Source organism: Panthera uncia, assembly GCF_023721935.1.
Source record: "Panthera uncia isolate 11264 chromosome B3 unlocalized genomic scaffold, Puncia_PCG_1.0 HiC_scaffold_1, whole genome shotgun sequence".
In the NCBI taxonomy this organism is placed as follows: Eukaryota; Metazoa; Chordata; class Mammalia; order Carnivora; family Felidae; genus Panthera; species Panthera uncia.
In genome coordinates, this window is record NW_026057582.1 from 39065107 (window position 1) to 39081227 (window position 16121).

General features: G+C 37.9%; 1 long non-coding RNA gene across 5 annotated transcripts in view; it reads right to left on the bottom strand.

Annotated features, from left to right (window-relative positions):
• Positions 1-16121, bottom strand: part of LOC125908749 (uncharacterized) — a 67791-nt gene that overhangs the window by 28603 nt on the left and 23067 nt on the right. The gene's annotated exons all lie outside the window — the stretch shown is intronic.

Consider the following 16121-nt stretch of genomic DNA (forward strand, 5'->3'; position numbering starts at 1 on the left):
GATGTCATCTACATGATTTTTATCATTGAATCCCATTAAAAATGATTGTCACCTTTGAAGGTTTTGGATTAGAAATCAGTACACCAGAGAATATTCCCTTTGACCTGATGTTAAAACAGAACTTTTAAGAATCAAAACCAAACTGGAGGTACTCTCAAACTTACCTCTCTTCACTACAATTATGCTCTGTACCTTTCTTTATCCTTACTTAAATCACAGAGCATTGTTCTTAAGTTTTTATATATAGTTACTATAGCGCTTTGGGCAGCTGGTTTTTATTTTAGTTAGAATTAGTCACACTGTTCTCTGGCCTTGGAATTTGTAAGAGTTTTGGATGGCGAGACTGTTCTTGGAAGCTAAGGCCCGTGTAATTTTGTTAGTTTTTTTGGCTTGCTGAATTCACTGCTGTGGTTCTTGACAGATGAAGGGTGTGTGTGAATTGGCTGTAATTTCTTTGTTGTATCAGGCAAAACTATGCACTGGGTGACTTTTAATAAACCAGTTTTACTTACTTTCTCAGTGTTGGAACATTTATGACTCCTAGAAAGAAATTGGGTAGGCATGAGTGCTCTCAGATTGTTTTATCACTGTAAGATTTCCCCAAATACCTCTAACTGTAATTAGAAATGTAATTGGGTTCATGAGCATTTGTGGGATGATTCTGGTGTATCTGTTTGAGTGTTAGAGCTTAGATTACCTATTTAAGAAATTACCTTTTATATCATAATTTATTCTTCACATAAGTCAATTGGGAATCAATTTTCCACCATTGAAATTTCCAGTCACATCAGTACATCTTTGTATTTCAAAGTTGGTTTCATTTTTTGTATTTGATCAAACTCTAATGGTAAGTTTTGCAATTCAACCTGCAGAGCTAGGTGGTGGAAACATTTAGTAATGATGTTCCAGCTGATTTGTTGTCCCATCTAAAAATTTCAGTAGAATCCTTTCGTTTGTCAGACATTTGTTGAGTCTCTGCCATGTGCTAACGCCTGGATACCTTGGGAATACAGAGGTGGACAACAGTCTTTTCTCTCAGGAGCTCACAGTCAAAAGGGTGTCAGGTGATAAAAAAAAAAAATCCAACACAAGGGCTGTGCTGGAGATGATGCCTAAAGCAAATTTCCACTATTTTTTCCTTGTCAGAGAAAGTCAGGGATGGCCTTTCTCCATCTACAGCCTCTCTTGAAAACTAGTGAAGACTCTATGATTCAGAGCACAGACTGGCTGTAGGTTTCTAGTTGGTTCTTTAGGAAACAAAAGAAAACAAGAAGCTTTTGCACACGAGGTGGTGCTGCTGCTCTGTAGCAAGAACAGGGCATCACTCTTAGAGGCAGGTAAGAGTCTCCTATCATTTTTGGCTTGTGCTGAAAAGCTGAGTTTTTAGGCTTTACCCTCTTAGGCCTTCTAGAGCTTTTAATTCCTAGGTACATTTACTTTCTAAATAAAAATATCTATTTCATTTCTGAAGTGCTATTCCTCCCCCATCTTAAAGGGAATGCTTTTTCTTTCACTAAAAGTTATCGAGGCTTTCCTGGAGCATTCTTGAGAAATATGGTATTTACTACCTACATGCTCTGGGTTTTTTGTTTCGTTTTGTGATTTTTGGTTGGCCTGACAAACTTTTGTAATGGCTTTGGCTATAGAAGGACTTTTTTTGAAAGGGTGGAATGGAGGCAGGAGAGGGAGGCCCTAAAGTACTGAATTGCATTAGAGTTTTTTACAATTGCTGCAGTATTTCTGGTAAGAAAAGTTATTAGGTGTTTATGGATGTTTCAAAAGACCAAGGGAAAAAAAGCAGATTCCATTTTAAAATACCCACTTGGGGACCCTTAACACTCAGAACAGAACCTAGGTTGGGAATGCTAAGGGGTGTGATCAGCGTAAACCAGCAGTTGTTTCTAACATGGGGGTGTTAGCTGGATGCAGTCCAAGAGGAAAGGGGTTGCCAGAGCATTCCATGGGGAGGATAGGTTGGCTTGGCCAGGTGGATCGGGAATACAGGCTTTCCTCCTACTGAGTCACACCCAACTTCTTAAACAGGGAAAACCCAGCTCAGTTAATGGAGAGCTCTTTACTTGTCTGCCTCCTCCAGGAGGTGTGGAGGGAAGCAAGCTTATGGGAAGAGGTAAAAACTCATAAGGGCCACAAAGAAGAAGTATTTTAGGCTAATAATTTTGGGTTACCGTTTTAGATTAAAATGATTGTCCTTCCTGGGACATTTGGGTGGCTCAGCTGGTTAAGCATCGGACTTCGGCTCAGGTCATGATCTCACAGTTGTGAGTTCGAGCCCTGCAGTTGGGCTCTGTGCTGACAGCTCAGGGTCTGGAGCCTGCTTTGGTTTCTGCATCTCCCTCTCTTTCTGCCCCTCCCCTGCATGTGTGCTTGCTCTCTTTCTCTCAAAAATAAACAAACATTAAGAAAATGATTGTCCTCATTGGAGATGAGGTTGCTTTGAATTAGTTTTTGCAGGGTAGGTGAGGGAGTGGCTTTAACTTGGTCCACTCTCCCATCCGATCCACTTTGGAATCCACAGGCCACATTTGGCCATACATTCCTTTAACATTCAAGTTTTGGAATATTCTGGGGGAAAGTCTGTAAGATATGTTATGAAAATTATGCCAGATATTCTTTCAAAATATTGTTTTGAATAAGTGTTATGAATAATGAGATCCAATGTTCACATCTTTCTAATCTCTTTGGTGTGAAAGTGATAAAAACGGTGTCTTGCCACATAACGCCTCATTATACCGTTTGTTCCTAAATTGATTATACACATATATACACATATATATGGCATTATACTGTGTTATGTAAAGTACAGGTAACAATATATGCATATTATATGGGACAATTATATAATATACTATGTATGTGTGATGTATACAACACTAACATGGGTAATGAATACATTAATGTATGTGGGTGCTTTTTATTGTATATTGTGGGATGCAGCAAGCAATAAAAAGACTACTACTTGGTAAACTTCAGGCTGTATAAATCAGTAATTATGTGTTCTAAAGTTCAAATCAAATTAAATGTTAATTTGGAACTCATTCTCTGTAAAACTTTTCTAGTCACTATTTCCAATATCTGTAAGTTCAGGACAAAATTATGAAATATTAAATGAGTCAGCCAATACCCAACTTATAAATGGATTGTGTTCCAAAAGTTTCTTTTAAATATTTATAAATCAGGGGTGCCTGGGTGGCTCAGTTGGTTGGGCAGCCGACTTCGGCTCAGGCCATGATCTCACACCTTGTGGGTTTGAGCCCCACGTTGGACTCTCGCTGACAGCTCAGAGCCTGGGCCCTGCTTCAGATTCTGTGTCTCCCTCTCTCTCTCTGCCCCTTCCCCGCTCATGTTCTGTCTCTCTCTCAAAAATAAACATTTTAATATTTGTAAATCAGAACACATTCCTATTAAAAAGATCATATATGATGGTTAGTTTCTCTACGTGCCCAACAAAAGCTCAATTAAACTATAATGACTTTTATAATAACTCCAACTTGATTTCTGGGGTTTGAAGATAAGGGGCCATGAGAGGAGATGAGAAGGAAGTAGAGTTTTTCTGCTTTTATGAGACGGAGCCAACTCTAGGCAAACCATTTAAAATAAAAAAAAATGTATATTTGGCCAGTGCCAACTTCCCTTTCTGCCCCTTTCTTGCAAGAATCCAGGACCTTCATGCTATCATAAATGCTTCCCATCTTGTGGCTCCCCACTGAAGTCTAACATACTATATCAGTGATGTGGAAAATATGGTCTTTGTATCATTACACAGAATCACTTGAGATGCTTGTTAAAAACAGATTTCTGGATCCTACTCTAGATCTACTGTGAACTGGAATATCCAATGATGGGGACTGGGAATCTATCTGGATTTATAACAAACTCCTTGAACCACATTTAGATTGGGCACCTCTGAAATGAAATATCTTATTTCATGAGAAGAGCCAAAAGTATAAAATATAATGTAGTCTTTAAAAAGAAGGAATTTCCATCATTCGCCACAACATGGATGAACCTGGGACAGGGACAGGGACAGGGACAGGGGAAATGGAGAAATGTTGATCAGAGGGTACAAAATTGCAGTTATGTAGGCTGAATGAGTCTAGAGATCTAATGTAAAGTACAATGACTATAGTTAAGAATGTTGTATTGTAACTGGAAATTTGCTAAGAGAGATTTCATGTGCTCTCACCATACACACATAAAATGGTAACTATATGAGAGTGATATGTTAATTAGCTTGACTGTAGTAATCATTTTACTATGTATATGTACATCAAAACATCATGTTGTGTAACTTAAATATATGCAATTTTTTATTAAAAATAAATAAAAATCAGAAGAAGGAAAAGGAGGAGGAGGAGGCGGAGGAAGGGTGGTGAGGAGGAGGAAAGGGGGAGGGAGGAGGAGAAGAGGAGGAGGAAGCAAACAATAACCAATAGTATAAAACAGTGTTTCTCAAACTTAGGCATGCATCAGAATCACTTGGTGGGCTTGTTAAAACACAGATCACTGGGCCCTCACCCCCAGGGTTTCTGATTCAGTAGGTCTGGGATAGACTCTAGAATTTTCATTTCTTTTAAAAATTTTTTACATGCTTATTTATTTATTTAATGTTTATTTATTTTTGAGAGAAAGAGAGTGAGCATGAGCAAGGGAGGGAGGGCAGAGAGAGGAAGACAGAATCCGAACAAGCTCCAGGGTCTAACCTGTCAGCACAGAGCCTGATGTGGGACTCGAACTCACAAACCGTGAAATCATGACATAAGCCAAAGTCGGACGTTTAACCAACTAAGCCGCCCAGGTGCCCTGAGAATTTTCATTTCTAGTAAGTCCCTAGGTGACCTTCATGCTGCTGGTTTGAGAGACACACTTTGAAAACCATTGATTTATTATATAGACTCTATGGAATTCAGAGATATTTGCATTACATTTTTTTTAAGTTTGTTTATTTATTTTGAGAGAGAGAGAAAGAAGGCAAGCAGGGAAGGGGCAGAGAGAGAGAGAGGGAGAGAGAATCCCAAGCAGGCTCTGAACTGTCAGCAGAGAGCCTGATAATGAGCTCTATCTTATGAACTGTGAAATCATGACCTGAGAGGAGATCAAAAGTCAAGAGTCGGAAGCTTAACTGAATGAACCACCCAGGTGCCCCCAGAAATATTTGCATTAAAAAAAAAGGCTGCTTACAAACCAGACCTATAAATACGGAGAACAAACTGACATTGCCCAAGGGGAGTGGGAGGAGGGTGGGTAAAATAAGAGAAGGGGAGTGGGAGATTCAGGCTTCCAGTGATGGAATGAATAAATCATGGGAATACAAGGCACCGCCGAGGGAATATAGTCAATGATATTGTAATAGCACTGCATGGTGACAGTTGTGGTGAGCATAGTATAATGCATAGAAAAGTTGAATGACTAAGTTGTACAGCTGAAACTAATGTAACATTTTGTGTCAGCTATACACAAATTTAAAAAACAAAGTTGTGATCAATAGTTTTAAGGAAACTGATTAAAAAATAAAAAAATAAAGAGGCTGCTTACTAATCCAAATGGATCTCAGATGGTGGAGCACTGCAAAATGAAAATGAAAAGGATGTAGAGGGTTAGAACTTCTGGATGGAGGCTGTGGCGTGTGTGTGTGTGTGTGTGTGTGTGTTGGGGTGAGATGAGTGAGCATCTTGAGATCTAACTAGGAATGTGACTGGATTTTTCCCCCTAAATCAGACCCTGATTTTCACAGCTTGTTCTCTCTAATCAAATCTTAGATCGCTCCTAGTAGTTCCAATAGCAGTGACAAGAGGATAAGCTGGGTGAGGAGAGGTAGGGCACGGAATCTATGCCTCTCCTGGAATTGTTCATTTCTGGAAATCTATTGTTAGCCATTTATTTAAACTTGCCCACATTGGAATTTTACTTTGGCCACCAGAGGGCTCTCCTAACATTGTATAAACTGACACATCCTGCCCTAGCAGAAGAAAAGGAAGTGATCGTTAACCTGAAGAGACTGGAAATTTTGACAAAATTTCAAATTAGGGAGTTTCTACACTATTTTGATTATTAGGTTTTACCTGAAATTATAACAAGATTTTAAAGTCACTAAGTGTTATACAGAAAAGGGCAATAATATAAAAACAATAAATAAACACAGGCTTGGAAGTTTGAGTCTTCACTATGGATTTGGCTAATAAAATTTGTAGTGTGATAACTGCCAGATGTGTAGGGCAGGGATTTGAAAATTAGTGAGTTTTTTAAAGAGATGCAGTATGCTAGACTCAGGAATTTGTTTTGTTTTGTTTTTCTTTCTGGACTGAGAAGCCTGTATTCAGAATTAATATTTCATAGGTAAAATGTTTTTTCTATTGTGGATGGGGATACAAAGTGCAAGTCCAAATGTCTCTATACATTGGTTTTATAGCTTAGCCTTTATTAGTCTTGACAAAATGAGGGGACTTTCAAGACAAATCAAGTTGTTTAAATAAACAATAATATTGTTTATGGATTTGTTATTTGTGGGATCTTAGAGGCACAGTGAGCACCACACTGAGAAAAGATTATGTATTTCTTGATCCTAAAAAATGAAGTAAAATACAGTAATTTGGTTTAGTAAAGAATGAAATCAAGGCTGGTTTCATGAGTGTGTTACCTGTGCTGTTACACAGGGCCCTGTGCTTAGAAGGATCTCATGTTTGGTTTAACACTCTCTGTCATTATCTTGAAATCTTAATAATATTTGAACAAAGAACTGACATTTTCACTTTGCACTGGACCCTGGAAACTATGTGGCTGGTACTGAATGGAATAGATGATTGTTTTCTCCTGTTTTTTTGTTTGTTTGTTTTCTCCTCCTTCTCCTTCTCCTTCTCCTTCTCCTTCTCCTTCTCCTTCTCCTTCTTCTTCTTCAGAAAAGTAGTCTTCTCTTTGGTTGCATTCTAGAATTACCTGGGAAATTTCTGAAAATCCCAACAGGCTATCCCCAGATTGATTAGATCACAATCTTCATGGATGAGTTTCAGGCATTGGTATTTATTTATTTTTTATTTTAAAAATTGTAATGTATATTATTTATTTTTGAGAGAGAGAGAGAGAGAGAGAGCAAGTGGGAGAGGGGCAGAGAGAGAGGGAAACACAGAATTTGAAGCAGGCTCCAGGCTCTGAGCTGTCAGCACAGAACCCGACTCAGGGCTTGAACCCATGAACCGTGAGTCCAACTGAGCCACCCAGGTGCCCCTCAGGCATTGGTATTTAAAAACATTCCTCAGTTTCTTCAACAAATGGAGTTGGGAAAACTGGACAGCAGCATGCAAAAGAAAGAAATTGGACCACTTTCTGATATCATACACAAAGTTAAATTCAAAATGGATTAAATGTGAGAACTGAAACCATAAAAATACTGAAGAGAACATAGGCAGTAACTTCTTGACATCGGCCATAGTAACTTTTTTCTACATATGACTACTGAGACAAGGGAAACAAGCAAAAATAAACTACTGGGGCTACATCAAAATAAAAAGCTTCTGCACAGTGACGGAAACAGTCAACAAAACAAAAAGGCAGCCTACAGAATGGGAGAATGATATATCAAATAAGGAGGTAGTATCCAAAATATATAAAGAGCTTATAAAACTCAACACCCAAAAAATAAATAATCCTATTAAAGATGGGCAGAAGACATGAGCAGACATTTCTATAAAGAAGACGTTTAGATGGCCAACAGACACATGAAAAGATGTTCATCATCACTTACCATTTGGGAAATGCAAATCACAATTATAATAAGATATCACCTCACACCTGTCAGAAAGGTTAAAATCAGAAATATAAGACAGAACAGGTATTGGTGAATATGTGGAGAAGGGGAACTCTCTTGCACTATTGGGAATGCAAACTGATGCAGCCACTGTGGAAAACAGTGTGGAGGTTCCTCAAAAAGTTAAAAATAGAAACACCCTATGATTCAGCAATCACACTACTAGGTATTTACCCAAAGAATACAAAAACACAAATTCAAAGGAATACATGCACCACTATGTTTATAGCAGCATTATTTACAATAGTCAAGATATGGAAGTAGCCCAAGTGTCCATTGATAGATGAATGAAGAAGATGTGACACACACACACACACACACACACACACACACACACACACGGAGATCATCCAGCCATAAAAAAGAATGAAATCTTGCCATTTGCAACAACATGGATGGAGGGAGAGAGTATTATGCTAAGCGAAATAAGTCAGAGAAAGACAAATACAATATGATTTCACTTATATGTGGAATTTAAGAAACAAAACAAATGAGCAAAGGAGGAAAGAGAGAGAGAGACAAACCAAGAAACAGACTCTCAGTTATAGAGAACATCAGTTCTCTCAGTTACCAGAAGGGAGGTGGGGGGATGGGTTACATACATGATGGGGATGAAGAAGTATACTTGTGATGAGCACACCGGATGTAACTGTTGAATTACTATATTGTACATCTGAAACTAATATAACACTGTTAACTAACTAGAATTAAAATAAAAACTTATAAGACAATTCCTTGGGTGATTCCATTGTGCAGCCCAGGTTGTGAACACTGTAAGTTTGGAGCCTAATTTTCAGAACCATCCTTCCATACCAATCTTTCCTTCTTGGATTGATCTTGTGGTTTCATGGCTTGTAAGATTTTAGACTTCTCACATAGGCTTTATATGTTAGAAGAACAAATGTGCATGAAATTCAAGTCCTTTATATGATGTGCTTCATTTTTATTACTCTTACTTAAAAGATTGTGGAGCTACAAAGAAAACCATCTTTCTTAAACACAGGTCTAATCAACTTTGTATTCCCTTTAAATAGAAAATTAATGTACTCTGTTAAGAAAAATCTCAGGTATTTAGTGAGATTAAAATTGAAGAGGGAAATACATACTTTCCTCTCCTTTGCTAATGGCTGAATATTCACTAAGCACCTTGCCCTGGCTGGGCCTGCATCAGGTTTCATTAAATGCCTCTTTTCTATCTGAAGTTGGGGGACACTAATTGTTTTTTCATTATGAGTCACCTGTGGGCTTTTGCAATAATCTAGAAGTGTCTGGTCCCAATCCTTCTGGATTACAGGAATTGAAGGTCCCAATTAGAGACCTGGGGTCCTGCAAGGGCAAATCCTTTTAACCTCAATTCACTGGGGGCCTTCTCTGAACACAGCTGTTTTGCTGCCTTTAACCTTCTTGTTCGTTGCAAAACAGCATACAAGGAATTGTTTTCTCCTTAGAAGATCTTCCTAAAGTTATGTCTATATCTGCATACAGGTAATTTAGGGATCAATTCCAACCCCAGATATTTTACTATAAGAGTTATATTAAATCCTTCCACTTGTTTAGCTTTGAATTGAGCGTTGAATACTTAATGACAAAATATTTAAATGTTTAACGAAAATATTAGTAAGCTGAAACCCAAAGGGAGATGAAAAACAAAATAATCCTTTGTCTCTCAGGGCTCAGAGATTCAGACCCATAGGGAGATAGCATTTTACTGCTATAATTTAATGGCCAAATTAGAAATAAGAAATGATGGTGAAGCTAGAGTTTAGGATAAGGTATTTTGATATTAAACAGTTTCTCTTTAGCAAATGGTCACTGGCAAGAGTAATCTAAATAATTTATGCATATAACTTCAAATTTTGGAAAGTAAATTTATTTTTTACATATGTCATTTTCTGAATTGAGGTGTGCATTTTTCTGAGTTTTTTTTTTTTTTCTGAGAGACAGAGAAAGTGAGCAGGGGAGGTGCATCACTCCTGGGCATCAGGGCACACCCCTGATGTGGGGCTCGAATTCACCAACTGTGAGATCATGACCTGAGCAGAAACCAAGAGTCGGATGCTTAACCAGCTGAGCCACCCAGGTGCCCCGAGGTGTGCATTTCTTTAGATTCATAAAAATATCACTTAATAAGCACGCACTCAATATCATATATGATGCCAGATGCCTTAGATATTTTATCTCTAAACCTCAGAACAACCATGCAGTGTAGGAATTATTTTTTCATTTTTGAGATGAGGAGACTGAGCATTGGAGAGGCTAAATGACTTTCCCTAGGTCACATAGCCTATTAATGTCAGAACTAGAACTCTCAACTACCTCTTTCCACTATACCACACAATCTCTAGAAATTGTAGGCACAGGATTTTTTTAATTGTAGTAAAATATACTTAACATAAAATTTGCCATTTAAATCACTTCAAGTATAACAGCTGAATGGCATTTAAGTACATTCACATTGTTGTGCAACCATCACCACTGTCCATCTCAAGAATTTTTTATTTATTCCATACTGAAATTCTGTACCCTTTAACAATAACTCCATATTTCTTCCTCCCATTAGCCCCTGGTAACCTATATTATACTTTCTGTCTCCATGAACTTGGCTACTCTACATGCTTCATATAAATTAAATCATACAATATTCTTTTGTGTCTTATTTCACTTCGCATGTTTTCAAGATTCATCCATGCTACAGCATATATCAGAATTTTATCCCTTTCTTAATATTCCATTATAAATATACACTATATTTTATTAATTTAATTGTTTATCTGTTCATCCATTGATGGACACCTGGATTGTTTCCACTTTTGACTACTATGAATAATGGTGCTATGAACACTGGTGTTCAAATATCTGTTTGAGATCCTGCTTTCAATTCTTTTAGGCACTTTTAGAAGTGGAATTTCTGGATCATATGGTAATTCTATACTTAACTTTGGGGGGAAACCACCATATTATCTTAAAACCTTAGAATTTTACATTAGGAAATTTGATCTTAAAAATACTCTATGTGGAATGCTGAGGTGCAACTCAACTACTGACTGAATCCACAGGAACAGATGTATCTCCTTGATTTTGGGGCTCTGATTTATGCACAGAGTTAAGGGAGCCTGAGTCATTTGACAAGGAAGAGATTGTTTTCCCCCCACTGTGGTCTCTTTGCCAACATGTGGCCATCCATATCTATTTGGCTCTTGCACTGGATATTCCAAACAGAAAGGAAGTTCTTTTGAAAGTATGTGCTTGCAGACTTCAAGCAGTATTACAAAGCAATCATCAAGACAGTATGGTACTGGCACAAAAGCAGACACTCAGATCAATGGAACAGAATAGAGAACCCAGAAATGGACCCACAAATGTATGGCCAACTAATCTTTGAGAAAGCAGGAAAGAATATCCAACGGAATAAAGGCAGTTTCTTCAGCAAGTGGTGTTGGGAAAACTAGACAGCGACATGCAGAAAAATGAACCTGGACCACTTTCTTACACCATACACAAAAATAAACTCAAAATGATGAAAGATCTAAATGTAAGACAGGAAGCCACCAGAATCCTCAAAGAGAAAGCAGGCAAAAACCTCTTTGATCTTGGCTGCAGCAACTTCTTACTCAACACATGTCCAGAGGCAAGAGACACAAAAGCAAAAATGAACTATTGGGACCTCATCAAAATAAAAAGCTCTGCACAGCGAAGGAAACATTCAGCAAAACTAAAAGGCAACCAACAGAATGGGAGAAGATATTTGCAAACGACATATCAGATAAAGGGTTAGTATCCAAAATCTATAAAGAACTTATCAAACTCAACACCCAAAAAAACAAATAATCCAGTGAAGAAATGGGCAAAAGACATGAATAGACACTTCTCCAAAGAAGACATCCAGATGGCCAACAGACACATGACAAGATGCTCAACGTTGCTCCTCATCAGGGAGACACAAATCAAACCACAGTGAGATATCACCTCACACCTGTCAGAATGGCTAACATTAACAACTCAAGCAACAAAAGATGTTGGCGAGGATGCAGAGAAAGAGGATCTCTTTTGCACTGCTGGTGGGAATGCAAACTGGTACAGCCACTCTGGAAAACAGTATGAAGGTTCCTCAAAAAATTAAAAATAAAACTACCCTACGACCCAGCAATTGCACTACTAGGTATTTATCCATGGGATACAGGTATGTTGTTTAGAAGGGCCACATGAACCTCAATGTTTATAGCAGCACTATTGACAATAGCCAAAGTATGAAAAGAGCCCCAATGTCCATCGATGGATGAATGGATAAAGAAGATGTGATGTATGTGTGTATATATATACACGTATACACACACACACACACACACACACATATATACATGTATACACACACACACATATATACACACATATATATAAGTGTGTGTGTGTGTGTATATACGTGTATATATATATATATACACACACATATACAATGGAGTATTACTCGGCAATCAAAAAGAATGAAATCTTGCCTTTGCAACTACGTGGATGGTACTAGACGGTATTATGCTAAGCGAAATTAGTCAGAGAAAGACAAATATCATATGACTTCACTCATATGAAGACTTTAAGACACAGAACAGATGAACACAAGGGAAGGGAAGCAAAAATAATATAAAAACAGGGAGGGGGACAAAACATAAGAGATTCTTAAATATAAAGAACAAACAGAGGTTTACTGGAGGGGTTGTGGGAGGGGGGTGGGCTAAATGGGTAAAGGGAATTAAGGAATCTACTCCTGAAATCATTGTTGCACTATATGCTAACTAACTTGGATGTAAATTAAAAAAACAAAATAAATAATAATAAAAAATTAAAATAAATAAATAAAGCAATCATTAAAAAAAAGAAAGTATGTGCTTGTAGGGGAGGGTTTTTTTTTCTTAATAAATTAAACCCAAACATCTCTCTTTCTGGACTCTGAATGGAGCAAGGCCTAATCTCTGATCATCTTATTGTTCAAATTATAGACATACAGAGCCACCTTGTGACTGTGGATATTGAATAATCCCATTTATGAACCTGTTGTCATGTTTTCACACCATAATAATGCTAATATATGCAGCTGATGCTAGGCTTCCTTACCTGTGGGGCCAGACCAAGTAAGAACTACAGGGAAAAGAATGAAAACAGTATTCAGTAGGGTGGATGTTGGTAAACTAGTGATTACTTAATAATAGATTTCACTGTGCCTCTAGTGCCTTCTGTATTAATAGATATTAATGACATCTTTGAATTTGCTTTGGCAATAATCATTGTGTGCCCATGTTCAGCAAATATGTATTGCATGTCTGCTCTGTCCTACTATAAGGAGTAAAGGAACAAAGAACTAAAGGCTACATCAATGATTAGCCATATGCTCCATCCCAGACTTTCTTCCCCATTTATACAACTATAGATCTGGAAGAGGATCATAGAATTTATCCAGCCCAATCTCTCCCTTCCTCAACTCCACTTCCTCCATGTTTTATAGATGAGGAAGATGAGGGCCTCAAAGATGGAGCTATTGTGAACACAGTTAGAGATATGGGTTTGAATCCCTATATATGAATGTGTATCTCTGGGTAACTTTCTTAAAGCTTTCTTAATTTCAATTTATCTGTACAGGAGAGTTCAAATACTCCCTTTGTTCTGAAATATTCTACTTGGCTTTTGTGATACCATACCATTCAGATTTTCTTTTTTCTTTTTTTTCCTGGTTATTCATTGTTTCATTTCATAGTCCCTTTTCCTCTGCTTGTCTCTTAAATACTGGAATTCTTAGAACTCTGCTTTGGGCCCTCCTCTCTTATTACTCTAAAGTCTTTTCTTAAGCAATCTCATCCATCACCATCTATAGGCTGGTTACCCCTAAATATGTATCTTCTGCCCAGAAATTTCTTCTGATCTCCAAACCAATACACTCATTTGTCTGCTTGATATCCCTCCAGGGATCCCATAGGCACTTTAAACTCCACATGACCAAAACTGAGCCAAGGATCTTCCCCCATATCTGCTCCTTCTCCAGTATTTGTTATCATAAGTTTTCTAAGTCAGAAACTGACTTAGAAAATAATTTGTATCCAACTAATTTTCAAGTCCTGTTGCTTTTTCCTCCTGACTATATCTGGTATCCATTGACATCTCTGTCCCTACCACCACTTTATTGCCACCATCCTTATTTAGATTCTCATCATTTCTTACCTAGAACTACCACTGTCTCCTAAATGATCTTCCTGTTTCAAATATCACTGCCCTCCAATCCATTCTTTATACAGCACTCAAAGTGATCTATCACTCAAACATATCTGGTCTATCATCCAGACACATCTCAGAGGAACGCCTCTATTTAAAGCCCTCCAATGACCTCCAGTTGTCCTCAGACAAAAGGTAAACCTGTAAACCTGTGTAGCAGGGTGGAACATTTATTATCCTAACAACTGGAACTAGAGTTTTTCTTAGTAGGAAAAAAGTGGTCTTTGTTAAGAAAAATACTTGAGCAAACTACTGGGGATGCTCTGAGAGAAGATTTAATGAATGACATGACATGCCAGAAGTCAAGGTAACAAAATAATTGTCAGTCAAAATAAATGAAAGTATGAAGTTGGTGAAAGTCCTAATAGTGAAGTGGCTGAGAACTTTGGGGAATCAGAATTTTAGTATTTACTTTATAAGTTTATTCATTTATTTTGAGAGAGAGAAAGCGTGCCTGTAAGTAGGGGAGGGGCAGAGAGAGAGAGGGAGAGAATTCCAAGCAGGCTCTGCACTGTTAGTGCTGAGCTTGATGCAGAGCTCAAACCCACCAATGTGAAATCATGACCTGAGCCTAAGTCAGCCACTTAACTGACTGAGCCACCCAGGTGCCCCTCTAATATTTACTTTAATTTTTACAAGGCAATGTTATAGCCCTCTTATACATTCTGTAAAATCTTCTGCTTACACAAATTACCTGAGTGAGTCAGTGATTGTGTGTATGTGTATGTCAGCATGCGCGTGCTTGTGTGTGTGTGTGTGTGTGTGTGTGTGTGTGCGTGTGCGTGTGCGTGTGTGTGCAAAGGAAAGGAAAGGGCTGGTCCCATGTCTTGGTCAACATTGTGCAGGAATAGGACCAGTACTTGCTCATGGCAGTGATAATCCTTTAATTGAATTAAGCAGAAATTCATAGTAATATAAACCTACTAGGAATTTGATGAAATCCTAGAGAAGGCTTTGGATTTTCCAAACTCCTGTGGAACGGGGTTTTAGATATGGGCTTATCTAGATCTTTGTTGAGTTGACAGTGAGTTACACTAGATTCTATTATCTTCATTATCTCTCCACTGCCTTTTACCCCCAGGTCTCTCATTCGTCTTACTCCTGCACTTTAGACTGTAGGCTAAAAAACTTTTTTTTTTTCCTGTTTATGTATCTTAAGAGAAAGAGAGCACAGGGGAGGGGCAGAGAGGGAGGAAGAGAGAGAATCCCAAGCAGGCTCTGTGTTGTCAGCACAGAGGCTGACATGGGGCTTGAACCCACGAACTGTGAGATCATAACCTGAGCCCAAATCAAGAGTTGGATGCTTAACCAACAGAGCCACCCAGGTGCCCCCATGCTTAACTTCTTCCATTTACTCAAACTTGATATAAATAATCTCTAATTTCCTTGTCTTTGCAATGGAACACTGCTCTCCTCATTTTTAACTGGGTTAACTCTATTTTTCCTTCAGATTGCAGAGAATATTGAGGGCAGTGAAACTATTCTGAATCCTTCTGCAATGGTGATACATGTCATAATACATTCATCAAAACTCATAAAATACACAACACTATATGATGTAAAACAAGGACTTTAGTTAATAATAGTATATCAATTTAGGTTCATCAATTGTAACAAATGTACCATACTGATGTAAAATGTTAATGATAGAAGAAACTGAAACTGGGGGTGGCAGTGGGGACAAAGACAGATACATGGGCACTCTTGTACTTTCTGTTCAATTTTTCTGTAAACTTAAAATGGCTCTAAGAAATAAAATATATTCATTTTCTTAAATAGCTAACAAAACAAAAACAACCACACACACACACACACACACACACACACACACACACGCAAGATCCAGCACAGGAAAATGGAGAAACCAATATACCTGGAAACTTTTATTTTAAGCTTTTCCCACTGTAAGACTTTGACATTGATCATGATAATCTGGAAGATACTAAAGAGACAGGTGGTACCAAAGGATCTCCATACCCCTTGCCCACTCTGTGAAGACACAAAACACTTTGTATCCAAAAATCCTGAGGGGAAGTATTTCAGACCA